Source organism: Gasterosteus aculeatus, chromosome 4 (genome assembly GCF_964276395.1).
Source record: "Gasterosteus aculeatus chromosome 4, fGasAcu3.hap1.1, whole genome shotgun sequence".
Taxonomy (NCBI): Eukaryota; Metazoa; Chordata; class Actinopteri; order Perciformes; family Gasterosteidae; genus Gasterosteus; species Gasterosteus aculeatus.
Genome location: NC_135691.1, coordinates 12,833,144 through 12,847,588, shown reverse-complemented (window position 1 = coordinate 12,847,588; position 14,445 = coordinate 12,833,144). Strand labels below are relative to the sequence as shown.

At 43.2% G+C, this 14,445-nt stretch overlaps 1 protein-coding gene across 2 annotated transcripts in view; it reads left to right on the top strand.

The window, feature by feature from the left end:
* The first annotated feature begins 3,050 nt into the window (after positions 1-3,050).
* The window catches only part of nlgn3a (neuroligin 3a), a 113,182-nt gene continuing 101,787 nt past the window's right edge, over positions 3,051-14,445 (top strand). For both annotated transcript variants that reach the window (XM_040172497.2, XM_040172498.2), the window contains exon 1: positions 3,051-3,443. The gene's annotated coding sequence lies outside the window, so the exon portion shown is untranslated. The remainder of the gene's footprint in view (positions 3,444-14,445) is intronic.

Genomic DNA, 14,445 nt, shown 5'->3' with positions numbered 1-14,445 from the left:
CGCGCTCTCGTTAAAGTGACAAGCAGCAGAGCACTGGGCATTTACCAAATAAAGCACGAGAATCACTTTGCTTTCCATAATAATTCATCAGGGGGGCAATAAATGTCATGTGAGCGGCTCACTCTTACTATAAAACATGCTTCTAACAAATAGCAGGTGCTTGACCGGAGCCTGTGATAATTGGACGCCAGTTACTGGTAGTTTCCTCTACAGTGATTGGTTAACTGAAGACAACACCGATGTCTGACACTACTGGAGAGTTGAACATGATTTATAGAAATACCACGGCGTGTTTTTACTGCCTTTTTCCCAAATAGACATTCAGTGCTGTTTTCCTTTTGGAGTCCAATTTTTTCTTTGAGCTGAGCTTCATCAAGCCCGACATCCAGCGCGTTCTGTTTCTCCACCTGCAGTTCTGTGGTCGTTCACATGAGGAAAAAAAAAAAAGATTAGGAAGGGTACAAATCACAGGCAGCATAAGCAGATTGAATTATTGATCTTCATGTGAAAACAATTGTTGCTTCAGCAGCTGGGGAAATAATATGTTTCAGCTGCGTAAAAGATTGGCACGCTAAAAGAGAATAACAATATTAGTTGAAGTTAATAGCACTGATTCAGAGGTTGAGAGTTACTGCAGAGATAGTAGAGCTATTGCAGATCCTGGAAATAAGGGCTGTTTGTGTTATTGTGTTTCCTCAGAAGACAATGCAAAGGGATTGAACCCGTAAGAAGACAGTAAAGTCTTGACGCCTTTTATTTAGCAGAATTTTTCCTTCATTGATATTGTGTTGGTATCGTGTTCATGATGATGTCACTTATCTTCTTCAACGTTCTGCTGACCTGCTAACCGTCTGGTTTGTTTTTCTTCCCCGTCTTGCATCTCAGTGTTTGACATTTCTTCCTTAATCTTGACTGTACAGTTTTTGACAGGCCGGTTCTTTTTTTTCTTTTCTATTCTAGTCTGTGCGGTCTGTGCTGTCGTACCTGTATATGCAACGTGATCTCCAAAACCTGTTCGTAAAAATGTATACGAAAATCTTGAACATACAAATTCGTAACAATACATACGAACTGTGGTTCGTACCAACTCTTGGTGGTTAACCACGCCCCCGTCTCTCCGCCATGTTGGATTTTTTCAGGGGGTTAGGGTTAGTATTCTATTCTTACAAGTTAACATTGATTTCTCGTTAAAAAATGCAATCATAACACGTTTATTTTACATCGTTAGACTTCACAAAGTGTGGTTACGGGGTGCAGGTCCCCATTCACTTTGAATAGGGTGACGTCATCAGTTGCAGTCCGTATTTTTTTCGTATGTATCACTACAAATTTGTATGTTCAAGATTTTCGTATACATTTTTACGAACAGGTTTTGGAGATCAGGCTGGTATATGTTTCACAACCACTGCTTTTAGTGTTTTAAACATGTGTTTTTTTCACATCTAGTAAGAGACACCTGAACATATTTGATTGGCCAAAACGAAGGCTTTGTCAGGTCAAACAAATTTCAACTTGTTTGGCAAAAATACTATTCAGGCACCTTCCAGTGTTTTCATTTTGACTTGGCATAAATATTACTCTCCGGCATCCTTTTGAACTAACTATCCAGTTGCCTCAGGCAGGCACAACATTCGTTGGTTTGCTACGGAGCTGACACCCTCCTTGAGAGGAGAATTGTCTTTTTGGGAATGATTGACCCGCTTGTGCCCAGCTGTTAACCTGCAACACATCCGGTTTTGTTTCTGTGACAATCGTCGGGCTACGACTCGATATTCCTTTTTTTTGTTTGTTTGTTTGAGATATTACTGACTGTATTGTGGATTTAAGACACGATTTATCTCATCACAATTATGTGTCTAACTAGAAATTGACCCTCTTACCAAAACACAAGATGTCTTACAGCTGCATTGCTCTTTAGTTGTGACGCTTCTTACCATTGGAGACTTTTCTGCATGCGGAGTCCCTTCTGCATTGTTACAGAAATAGTTGTATTTTATTATCTTTACTGGTCACTTATTGATACACACACACTTTGATTCTGTTTTAAATATAAATTCACCTTTATAAAGGTAACTTATACTTTTCTGTAAACCAAAGTGCTGCATAACTTCAGTAAACAAACAAACACATGGACAACAAGGACAACACAAACAAAAGAACACAAAAAACAACAATGCAGAGACATTGTAATAAGTGTAATGGTGTGGCTGTGGCCCTTGAATCACAAATAGAGTCAAATCATAGAGATTACTATCCCTCCCAAGCATTTCTGTAAACCCACTGTCACAAACATTTAAGACCCGACGAACAAATCAATTACGTTTCAGCTGCGATTATAGGAAACTTCTCTGGGTAATGCAAGCTAAGGTCTATTTAGGAGGTGTTGCTGAGCTGCTGCAAACCCTGATGAACAGCTCAGCACTCATCCAATGCACACGGGAAACCGCACGGACAGTAAGTGAACACCCTGTTGTATTTTTAAATATACAACATTCTTGCTCAAGATGGTCGAAACCTGTGATTGTTGCATAAAAGTAGATGTGGTTCTGTATGTCTTTTTAAAAATGTTTTTATTTATCTGATTCATATTTTCCTTTACCTGTACGAGAAAGTACCGTTAATTAACTGTCACTTTTTTTATGTTGTTTAATCTAATTCTAAGTTGCCTCTTCAGCATTTGAAGGAACTTTTGCATTAGGTAAAGTCTTTATCTTTGCATGTTAAATATAAATCAATATGTATATCATTGAAGGGGAAATTCTTGGAGAAATTAAATTAAAAAAAAAAAAACATCCCCATAGGACCAAACTGCCCTAGAAAGAAGGATTCCTTTTAATAGGACGCTATCTGGAGACAGTGAAGTGTGGCCCCTCAGTGGAACATGAAAGAAAGAAAGAAAGAAAGAAAGCGCTTTTTTTGATGACCTGTCAAACACGACAGTCCAGAAGGGCAGAGCAGTGGGGAGGTATAAATCCTGCGCTGCTTTTCATGTATGATGCGTGCGCCTTTGGTTACCTAGTAACTCTCCTCTCCATCTCCCAATCGGCGCTCCGGAATATCGAGCCGGGGTCGCGCCGCGCGCTCCCGCGAAGCTCGTGTTGAGCCGAGGAGTCCAGGCTAAAAGCACCAAGACGCTCCCGGACGAGGAGGAGGAGGAGGAGTAGGAGGAGAGCTTTCTGCTGGAAACGAAACAAAACAACAACAACAACAACAACAAAACAATAACGCGGGGACGTTAAGAGGAGAGGAGGACAATGAGAGACGCTGCCGCTCCACAGGAAGGTCATTCCCGAAAAACATAAGCAGTGCGCACGCTGTACACGGATATTTGGAGTATACCCGACCGCAAGTGAACACCCGGAAAACAGTGAAACATTATCCCGGCTCTTATTTTCAGGGGGAAAAAAGCAAGGCATGGGGGGATTTACATCTGGACCGGCCAGGTGAGTCATTTCATGCTACTTGATGAGCAGCGGGGGGAGAAATCTCCAGGCTGAGTTCTGAAGGAGATGCGGGAGGAAACGGGCACGTCGGGATGTAGTTGTTATATATGTACTGTGTTTTTACCCGTAAAGATAAAGAGTGATACATATATATATATATATATATATATATATATATATATATATATATATATATATATATATATATATATATATATATATATATATATATATATTTATTTATTTATTTATGTATATATACACATTTATGGAGCTACATGGACGCAGCGCGTTTCGCCTGCACGAAGCACGTCGGCTCAGCTTCCCAAAAAAACAATTTGGATTAATATTTTCTTCCGTGTGTGTGACTTGAACGGACTACCTCGAGTCTCATTAGAGGCAAGGAATGTGGACGCCTGTGTGTGTGTGTGTGTGTGTGTGCGCGCGCGCGTGTGTGTCTCCTACCCACGCTGCCAGATGTAACGTGTTGAAACTCTGCACTGATGCAGAACATCAATAATGTGACAAATTGCTTAGAGCACTTGTTACTTAGGCATAAAGACATCTTGTGTGTGTGATGGAGCAGCAACGCGCAATTCTCTCTCTCTCACTCCCCCTCTCACATGTTCATTGCTCCCTCTCTCTCTCTCTCTCTCTCTCTCTCTCTCTCTCTCTCTCTCTCTCTCTCTCTCTCTCTCTCTCTCTCCCTGTCTGTCTCTCTGTCTGTCTGTCTGTCTCTCTCTCTTTAACGCAAATGAAATGGCCCGGTGACTTACTTTATGCAAATGCATTATAAAGTTGAACGGAAAGGCAACAGAAGAATTGACAGAAGGGAGAAGCGCGGGATGGATGAGATGTTGTGTGTTTAATGAGACTGGGATCCGGCACCAGTTTGCTGCAGGTTATTTGTGCCGAGGAGCTGCAGGATCAACAACAAGCATACAAGGGAATCCCCATTTTCCTATTCTGTTTTAGACATAAATTGGTTCTTTTTGGAGGTAATGGGAGAATAAATACCGCGCTCAATGTAAATACCGAGTGACAATTCATGGGGTTTATTGATATTTCTTTGTCATTCATAGTAACAACAAGAGTGAACTTACTCCCGCGGTCCTCATCACTCAGATTTGCTCTAATAGCAGATTATAAACCCACCTCCTTTCGCCATTGATCTTTTGAGTTATTCCATAACTGCGCTCAATTCGTGGTGGTAAAGAACCTTACTTTCCCATCTCTCTAATTCCTGTGACAGCTGTAGAAACCACATGCCCCAACGGCTTGTGGAAGAAGAAAGTATGAATCCAAAGCGCTGTGTACTTTCTCCCCATCTTGAAATTGCTGGACACACGGCGGACGCTTGGAGATAAAGGCTCTCATTGTAGTCAACGGTAGAGAGAATAATTAACTGCGAGAGTTAAATCCCCCAAAAAAGCGAAGCGGGAGAAAAAATGTCAAGCAAGAGTTGTCATGGTGATTGTTTGAATAAGCAATGTGTCCCTGAAACCTGAAGCATTTAGGAAGCGATCCAGCCTTTCTTTTGGCATCCGCACCGCACTAAAGATGACAGAAGCCCTTAATGGGTGATAATAACGCAGACGCGTACAATTTCTAGTTTTTTGTTGCACGCATTTAAAAACCACCGTATGAAATTTGATTAGCACTCCCTGGATTTGGACTCGCCGCCAATTTGCGTTCATTCATATTGTATGCGCGTCTCCGACACCATGCGAAGGATTGTGCATGCCGCTGCCGCTGCTTCAGCTGTTTATGAATTCTCTCGCTCTCCCTTTCCTCCTGGCCCTTCAGACTTTGTATTCCAGTCCAGCAAATTGCTATTTTTCAAGTTCCCTGCTGTTTTAATATCCATTCTCCCTCTCTCTTTTTTTCTTCTTCTTCTTCTTCTTCTTTAATTTCCTGGCTTTGTACTCGAGCTGTTTAACAATCGTGGCAGCTAAAACCGGAGCTTCGCCGTTGGAGAATATTTACAAAGAACGCCACCCCGCTGAAGGTGTTCGTTAGCCAGGCACGTCGGACTTGAAGCCTCGGGGGCCCAAACACAGGGAAGTGGACAACATGTGATCACTGACACAGACGCACACGCTAGCGCAGCGCCTCAAAGTGCAGCGCTGAGTCCATTGTTTACCCTGTGAGACTCCCCCCTGTCTGCCTCAAAGGTCAGCCAGGCCTTCGTCCTGACCTAAAGGGAATACACCTGAGTGTACCTTGGCCTGACTTAACATGGATGGGGCGCATCTCATTGGCCCGGGAGCCCGCTTGTTTTTTGGCCTTCGGAGCCTCTTCCCGCATTGGCCTCGTTATTGCGCCCGTGTGCGGACGTGTTGTGGACGTGTTGTGGACGGGGGGGGCGTGCACCTCGGTGTGTCTTTGCACATATATGAGGGAGGCTGTGGAAGGTTATTTGTGTTTTTCGTGTTCTTCATTGTGTTGTACGTTGTTTTTGTCTTGGAGGCAGCAGGAGCAGCAGCTAATTAATTTCCCAAATGGATACCTGTGACCTTCTGGAACTATGTCCCCTCACCCTCCAACACCTGAAGACAAGTCCGTCATTGTTCTGGACTGGTTGCACCACTTTGCAATGTGAAAAAAGGCAACGGTGGAGAATTTGGATGTAATGGATATTAGATTTCAATACATTTCCAAGCAAACTAAATGCATTTCAAAGATTTAGAGGGCGTCTTACGTAGCAGACCTTTTCTCTTGGTGCAGTAGAAGACATTTCTTTCGTGAGAGAAATCGGTTCTAACGCTACCACTTAAATGTTAATGATTTAAGTCCCGCAGGTTTTAAATTGGCCTCAACAAAAGCTCATTTGAAAGACGTCAAAGCGTGTATTGCAATGTGTCAACTGAGTTCTTTCATAATCTCACTACAGGCGCAGATGCACAGTGACTAATGATGGAGGATAAACTTGTCTCTTCATATTTCATGAACTGTATTCGCGAAATTAAATCACACCTCTTGTCATATAATTACTAATAATACACCGTGAATGTTTGTGTATCCCAGGAAACAAGCAACATTTCACAAGACACACTCGTATTCATTTTAATAATGAATAAGACATATTTGTTAAATCTGTGAGAAAATGAAATAGTCTTTGTTTGACTAACAAAACGGTTTTTGGCCCGAGGCACCAAGATATGCCTCAAGTCTACTGCACATAACATATTTAAAAGAGATTTTCCATTGTTCGTGGCCCAAAAACATCTCCCCTGACTAACAGGTTTCCCTGCCAAAGACCAATGTCTGCTTAGTAAACACGATTCTTTTGGACATCGGCGCTCCAACTACAAAGCAGATGTCACACAGTATGTCATCACTCACTGTCTGCCAGAAGTTTTCTATTTATTATTTATTTATTAATCATAAAATTCACACTCAATAATTCACAGGCAGCGGATGAAGCCTGCTGGGGTTGAAAATAGGGGACGAAACCAAACACGCAGCAGCGGCGAGGAGCTATTTTCAATTGTTTTCCTTTTTAAAGGGGACTTTTTAAAAATGCATCACAGAGAGACAGAGACGGCGAGGGAGAGGCGGGAGTGGGAGGCTGCCATGATAGGGAGAGAGGCTCTCAGATGCAAAGCCGCACTGAATTACATAAGCTTAGATCGGGATGAAGCTCGGTTCATTGTCGAACATGCAAAAGACATGGACGACCTTTTTAACTGGCGTGCAGGAGTCATGCATGCAGGTTGGTTGACGCTCCGATTGATTGCACTTTGGGAAAGTGTCACACTTATTTCCAGGCAATAATTAGCATTGGCCTTTTGAGCGACGCGGTACGATGCGACAAACGACTCACCCTCCACTTCATGTGTCCACTTCTGGGGCCCTGCGTTTTGCCGTCCTCTGCAAGTCACACATCTGCAGCTCGCCATCTCATTTGAACTTTACAGAGAATTTAAGGCAAGTTTTTTGGGGGGGTGAAGCTCTGCCTGTTTGTTTACCAAAAGTCCCCTTTAATCCAAATGTTTCAAATTGCATTTCACTCTGCCTAATCCACCTTGAGGACAGACAGACAAGTGACAAGGGGGAAGCAACACGCGTTCAAATCCCGGGGATGAACGTTGCTGTGCAGGTGAAGTTGAGTGGCGGCAGTGTGCGATTCACTGCTTTTTATCCAAACTAAACCATCGCTGAGGCCCTTTTCGCACCTCATTTTCTTGGCGTGAGCATTGTGTGGGTCTGGCAGGACACGGGAGCGAAGGGGCCGTCTAATTCGTGGGGTAAATGAGTGAAGATAAGGCGTGAGTCAGTACCTCCAGCCTACCACCGATCCCCCAGGGGCAGGCTCTTAAGGAGCTTAGTAAAAGCCTGTCGTATGAAGACATGACATGGAGCTGGCTAAATGGGCTACGATGGAGTGTCTTCCATCAAGCTAATATTCATAAATGGGTCACCGTCGTTTTAATCCCATTCAATTTATTCATTCTTGGTTATTAATTCAGAGTTTTAGGACAATGAGGCACTGTGTTGTGAGAAAAGGTGCAACAACGTGTGAGCGGGGCCATAAATGCAACTGCGCCAAAACTAAGCAAACATTTGGGCTCACTCGTGAGACCCTGCTGCGTAAGAGTCTGAGCCACCAAATCAATAATGAATGCCAGTTTAAACCGTAGTAGAGGAACAAGGAAGAACTCCTCCAGAGTCACTGGGTCAAATACACTGGGGAGACATTCAGAGGCTTCCTCTCGCGCCGCTTTCTTTTTCTCTTTTCACGTTTTTTTTTTTTTTTTTTTCACTCGCAGCTGCACACATTTTCCTGAGTTTTCTCAAAGGCACCGGGCAGCATGTCCGTACGGCTGTTGAGAAATTACCGACACCGGTCGCTGAGTATTTTCCTGCCAGAGCCACAAAAGGCCGCGTCAGGTCCCCTTGATGCATGCAGGGGGGTGGGGGGGGGCGCGAGGCTCGGTGACGGATAGGAACGCAGTCGTGCGGACGTGTGTGTTAACCTCATAATGCTGACAGATTACAGATTTAAATATTTTAAATCTCACAGAGCACATGCTGCTGGTGATGAAGAGAGTGGAAATAACTGCGGTAATGCAAGAAATTAATAGAGATCCTTCCTCACTGTCCCACACACGGACACACACACACACACAGATGCTCAAAAAACACACACAGGCTCTCCCCGGAAACTGTCTGTCGTTTAATGACAGACGCCTTTATGAGTAGTCTCATGGATTACATATACTCATTTATACTCTTTTTACGGTTGCTTCTGTTCTCTCTCCTTTTTCAATTATTCACCATTTGTGATTAGATATTAGATTTAACCAAATCAGTGTTGAAATTGAATCCAGCGGCTGTGTGTCGTGTAATTTCAAAGGCAAGTCGTAAATATTAGGGAAAGCATTTATCTATACCTTCCTTTTTTTATCAGTTTTTAGGAAGACTCTCTACTGCACTTTTCACCTGTATTCCTGACAGCACACGGAGAAAGCATTAGGCAGAGATGTTACTCGTTGAAAAGCTCTTGCTCACGGAGATATTGCCTATTTAGCTGACTAAATTGGCTCCTGAGGATCCAGGCGAGTGGATGAAATTATTATGTCTATCATACTGTAAATGCAAAGCCCAGTCGACAACAGTGTATCCCAGTGAGGACGACTATGTTGTCTAAGAAATAGTCAAAATCCTCACACAACATAACCCTCTTGTCATTTTTTGACTACCCACGTAAAAAAGCAAACAATGATTTTCCCTCTGCATTTTCCCCGTTGATTGAGCTGTTGAGTCTTTTTAAATGTTTCATTCTGGCCTCACAGTAAATTCTTTAAGAATATAAAATAAAAGAAATACTGGAATCATCCTGAAATACAGTAGAGTGTAAACTACAGTTTTGATGACCCGAGGAGGCCTCATTAACGCCCTTGAATACTCCAAAACAACAAGGAAGACGTGTCCTTGGCTCAGTTGTGGCCACAGCTCACTTTGTACTGGCTCACATTTCCTCCCACGTTTGACGTACATGCAAATTACGTTGACTGGAGACTCTTAACATGCCTGAAGGTATTGATTGTGAATGTGAGTGTGTCGGCCCTTTGATGGAAGTCCACTGTGTCCTGTGGTAGTTGTAGTCTCCACAAGCCTTAATAGTTTGGTGAGATTAAAGCCAAACAGATCAGTAAATAATAAGCAACTAAATCTGTCTTTTTAATAGTAATGCATTTTACAGTGTGAAGCATTTAAATGGGCCATAATCTCACTGTAAACCCTCCACCTTAATAGGATGGGCCCAGCTTTGGCATCGGTTTATTTTGGTGGTGTAGACCTGCTCCTGACATATCTCTTGCCAGCTTGGCAATGCCTCCTGATAGCCTTTGAGAACGGAAAAAATACCTCCATCAAACTCAGGGCCCATCTGTGCCCGCATTCTTCCCGAAAGCAGCCGTCCTCAGCACAGTTGTAAGCTTTCTCCCAATTATTCCATCATGATGCCATCACTTTGTGTAAGAACAGGCTCCAGGAAATTGACTTGATAATAATCTGACAAAATTACCATCGAAGGAAATTAGACTAGGGAATTTTCTCTGTGTTATTTTTTTTTAAAAGCAAGATGCACACTTTGCATAGCTCTGGGAGCTTCAATAACACAACACTTATAGCTCATTGATTAGTTTCGAAAGTGTGAGTGCATCCATGTCAGGCTTTAAAATCCATGTTAAACGGGCTTGTTTGATCTAATGCGTTCCCTTTGAATCGCTGCATCTCATTATATTGATATGAATCCCGTTTCACCTGAAAATCTGGGTCACTGCAGAAATAGCCCCGCGGCTCGGTCCCCCAAAGCAGCAGGTCTGATGAACCAACGTCTGTGGGCGAATATAAAAGTGAGGTGCTTGAGATTTTGATGCATTTCTTGTTTTGTGTTCTTTTTTTTTCATCTTAAGTTTTGTTTCTGAGGAGTTTGGTGAGGTGGGCGACCACATATCACCAGAGGGATCCTTTGGGCACTTTCCTGATCCTTTAAGTAGCACAGATTTGAGGGTTTATGCTAAAACTGCCCAAGTAATATGCTCCAAAATCCGTGATCGCATATTATTTTTAGACGACGAATACTATGTGGGATGCAGTTTGAAACGTGATCTTTAACAGGCTGTTTTTTTTTTTACATTTTAAATACAATTCTTTCTGGAGTCCCGGAAAGTGACAATCGCCTTGTCTCTGCAGCCACTATGACAGGAAGGTGTATTTGGGACGAGAGACTCCAAAGTTGTAGTTTCTCTCGTAGGACCTTTCAGCCAGGTTTAAGTACAGCCGTTGAATGACATAATAATGGTGGGCAGTTGGCTCGTGAAGCTGAAGAGCGAAATGATACCGTTGGATAGAAACGGTTCTCGGTGAGTAGCCGGAATGGAGCAGGGGATCAGAGAGGATAAGAGTAAGGACGGGAGGAAGAGTTGAGATTGAAAGGAAACAAGAGGAAAATGGTTAGGCCGGAGAAAGGTAAGCCTGGATAAGCCTTTTGACAAGTAGGCTGTGGGCTGCAGAAAGCCAGTCAAACTAAAGTCTGTCCAGGTTTGTTTTATTCATTCTGGGGACTACCACGGCTTACGTATGTGTTTTTTTACACAGCGGTACACAACCAACAAGCGAGGACTGGGGCAGGGCAAATGCTACCCAATTGTATTTAACGCTCCCCCTTTTATGTGAAGATTTTTGATTGAGGCAGAACTCCCTGCCATGTTGAAAATTACTAAATGATTCAAGGTTTTCTGACACCACACATTCAACTGGCATTCTTATTCTCTTTAATCACATCCGCTTTCAATCTAAACCAGCTTCACACACACCCATGCATTTCAAATTCAACAGAAGCCCCAACTCCAAAAGCGAACCGCGACATAAGCATTTACTGTTGACGCTGGTAGCCCGGCACATAGTAACGTGTCAAATAATGGATTGTCAAATGGAGAGATTTTCTGTTGCTGCTGAAGACTAGCAATTCACCGAGGATATGAAATTGACATTCTTTGAATCTCTAACTGATTTGTATGACCAAGATATCTCTCAAGTCAACATTGGAAATTCCCAGAATTGAAAGGAGAAAACATTTTGGATTTTACTTTGCAATAGGCATCCTCAACTTTACAACATTTTTTGAGCAGGACTGCCTAATTGCAACACATAATTTGACTTGTTTGGCCATTGAAATAACACCTCAAGAAGGGTCATTATCCAGCGTACACACTCACATACTACACCCTGAGACTCCTCAGGGTCGATTCTAATGACACCCATGTGATTTACCCTGCAGATCAATGATCAATGTCTAAAAAAGAATCCAGGACTGACCTAACAAGCCATAGCTCTGCCTTTGTTTCCAGCTGCGCTGTTGGAAAGGAGACATTAGGAAGCACGAGTGAGGAAATCTTATCACAAAAGATGTCGGTAATGTGACATATTTCCTCGGGGATAATTGTACTTTGTGTCCCCGTGGCCCACTTTTCCCTCGCATTGATGCTTTGCTGCACACGAATGACAAACCGCTGCATCACATTTGTTGTTACGGTCTTTTTTAGTCAAATCCATTAGCAAAGGTTCAGAGCTATGGATGAGAGAGAAGAACATCCTCCATTGAGGAAATGTTTACTCTTTTGCGTTTAATTGTTCAGCACAGAGTGAAAGGTCTTGCGTTAATGAAGATCCTCAGTTTCCCTTTTAATCTAAGCCTTTAAAACCCACAGTCGCTGCAAAAAAAAAGAAAAAACAGTATGGATATAGACATGGATGAAGTGGTGAATGGCTCGTAGAGGATATTTATGTAATCTTGAGGCACCAGGGCTGACTCAAACCCGACTCAGAGCCGCTGTTGCAGAGAGAGGCCCAAGGACACTAGCACATTTTCTAAATCCCTGGTAGACACAGAAAGTTAAGACAAGCAGTGCTGCAATAAAACAAAGCCCCGACCCATTTATCTGAGCATCCCACACAACCCCTTTGCCCGGCTTTCGGGCCCCCGGGCATTCACAGCCACCAAATCTTCTGGCAGCCACTGCCGCAGATATTGACAGGAAGAGCGAGAATCCCACCGCGGAATTCTGAGCTGGAGGGGCTTCCTCCCCAAAACATGAGCTCTCCATTCATGTAGCACAATCAAACACCAAACGCGTATGATATGAAATAGCATGTACCATAATCACTTTATAAATTGGGATCAATTGTCCGTCATTGATTTTTGCTCTTTGCCTGAACTCGTCCAGCAAGTGTCTTGTTGCTATGTGGCATTAAGAGTTTATGGATTGTTGGACAAAGCCAGGCCTTTGATGAGCATTTGTACTCTCCGGAGACGGAACATGGTCGACATTCCATCAAGAGCAAAAATGCCTGTTTGAAAACAAATAAAAACAGGGCCCTTCTCATCATTAGATCTAAAGCTCTTAATCCTGCAGAGGCGGCTCTCCTCTTCCACTGAAAACCTTTTCTTTGTATCCATCACATATGGATTTCCTTCGTTGGAGTATGTCTGCATATCAAGTTGCTGATGCAAACTGCTGATGAGTTTGAGGGTAATCTTCACCAACGTGCCCCTCCGTAGGTCATCCAAAGGGTCCGAAAGTGAAAAGAAGTCTTGTGCTGAGATAGAAAAAGAGAATTCATTCCATTATCAAATGTGTTTTTTTTCCCCCTGAAAGCATTCCACTTCTCTCACACAGGCAAGCTTTGAATGAAAAAGCGGATTCTACCCCGGCTGAGTGAAAAATGTATCTTCATTTATCTTTGCATTTTTTTGAACTGCCAACTAATAAAACATGGAAAAGGACAATAAAAAAAAAAATCGCCCACGCACACATAAACTCGAACTGAGAGACACACCACACACGCTTCCTGTTCACCACAGGGGTAAATATTGGTAATATGTGATGTGCCATTGTAGCTCCGAGGGCTTTGCTTTCAGTGGGTATGAAAATTGCGACAGGACCTTGTAGTCACATGGAATTTTACAGCAGGCATAGAGACACTTTCATTGTTGTGTTTGCTCCTCGCAGAAGCTCCAAGGCTCCTCTGCTAGAAAACAACAATGGCCTCGTTGTTCCGTCTCATCTGCGTTCATGCCCGGTAAAAGGAACATAAAACTTGTCCCCCCTGCCAGATCCTGCTTGTTGCCTTCTTATCGGCACAGTTCAGGCACAGAGGAATAGTTTTTCAAAGTGTCACCGTTTAGGGCATGATTTGGATGTCAGCTGCTAAATGAATAAATAATGTGCCCTCAAGTTGCATTTGATGTAGTGGGATCTGATCCAATATGACTCCTCACTCAAGGTAGCTAACATCCAGATGTTAGAGGAAAAGCCTCCCCCCCCCCCCCCCCCCCCCTCAGGTTGTTAATGAAACATGGAAACAAAAACATTATGAGGAATTAAAAAGAAATGACGCAAATGGGAGAAGTTGTCTCACATGTTCAGAATTGATTTTCAGATGTTACATCAGACCGCGAGTACGAGTGCATTCAGTATCTACAGTATGTGTCGCCATTGCTCAGGGCTCCTTCACTGCAAAGTAGGCACGGAATAGGAAGCGGAGGTACAGTCGTGGCCCTCAGTTCCTACTGTGTGCAGTTTTTGAGGAAGAGCAGACAACCCGCGGGCAGATTTGCCTCCGGTGTTTAGATGTGGCCTACTTCTAAGCGTGCAGTCATTAATGTGGCGTTGTACTCTGTTTAAAGTACACAAATGGGACTTTAATTCAAACCCTTAGCTCTGCATGCGTGTCTGTGCTGAGTGGTTTCCTCCCACTAAATTCTGTGCTGTAGTTCACCGAGTCAATGTGCCAATGACGTTCATTCACGTTTTTTTTTTAAGTGGCCACCCTAGATGCGCGGCGCCTTGCTGCACAACCTCAGTGGGCCGCAGTGTCTGAGGATGTGCGTGTTTGCTGTTGTAGTGGCCTACTCTTGTCTCGTGGACTTTGTGGTGCCCGTGTGTGTGCTTGAATAATGTCCCGCAGGAGACACTCTTTAGTGCAACGT